Raw genomic sequence first — 1,250 nt, forward strand, 5'->3', positions numbered from 1 at the left:
AATGCCAAAAAATTGTTATTCATCCAAAAGGTTAGTTCCGCAAATTCCACTGACACTGCAGAGCCCATGTAGATATCATTGTCTCTTGTACACCAGATGTATATTCATTAATCAGATTTTTCTCCAAATAATAGGGGGTGCGGTGGCGCAGTGGGTTGGACCGCAGTCCTGCTCTCCAGTGGGTCTGGGGTTCGAGTCCTGCTTGGGGTGCCTTGCGGCGGACTGGCGTCCCGTCCTGGGTGTGTCCCCTCCCCCTCCGGCCTTACGCCCTGTGTTGCCGGGTAGGCTCCGGTTCCCCGTGACCCCGTATGGGACAAGCGGTTCTGAAAATGTGTGTGTGTGTGTGTATAATCACATAATAATTACTAATCAGTACTTTGCTGTTGACTTTTTGCAGCAGAGACTGGCACTGAAATCCCTACAATCTCTCACCAGTTTACACAGCAGAACAATTTAACACACTCACTCAGTCTCATACACATACACACACTACAGGAAAGTTAAAGCCACAAATCTTCCTACGCTGTGGGAAGAAACAGGAGCACCCAAGAGATACTATGTGCATTTGTGTGAACATTTAAAGTAGGCCTTCCTCCCACCTTAACACCGCTCCCAGTAGGTCAGATGATCTTAGATGGCACAAATTGTGTCGGACAACATCAAGACGATAATTGTTCCTCTGCATCTTCAGTCAAAAGCAGCATTAATTTACATTTTTTGAGAAGACTCGGGCAGAAGATAAATGAGCTCGCTCGTTGGCTAGATCAATGTAAAAATCATGGAAGGAGGGCAGTGACATCACTTGAAGCTCTAAATGATCTCTAACATCCCGGCGTTAAAAAGAGAGCGGCGGAAAGACGGGTTTAAATATTGGCCAGAACTTGCATGGCAGAGCGGGCTTAATGACAGTCTGTGAAGATTTCGAGATAATTTTCCAATTACCTGATCCGACAACAAACCCGGCGGTTTCGCGACGCATCAAAAGATGTAGTAAAACCTTGCTCTCGACCTGACAGCGTTACACATCCACCGCCAACATCTTAGTCACTCCATTCTGATAAATTAATCCCACATCCTGCAGAAAGCTTGTTTTCCCGACACAACAAAGATGCCAGACCTTGATTGTTCCTTGTTATTTACCACCCATGTCTACTTAAGAGCTTTGGCTCTGCTGTTCGGTAACCTCGCACCTGACACCCATTCCTAAAATTTTAATTTCACCTGCAGACTGCTCTGCACATACAAATACA

This window comes from Scleropages formosus, chromosome 20 (genome assembly GCF_900964775.1).
Source record: "Scleropages formosus chromosome 20, fSclFor1.1, whole genome shotgun sequence".
Taxonomy (NCBI): domain Eukaryota; kingdom Metazoa; phylum Chordata; class Actinopteri; order Osteoglossiformes; family Osteoglossidae; genus Scleropages; species Scleropages formosus.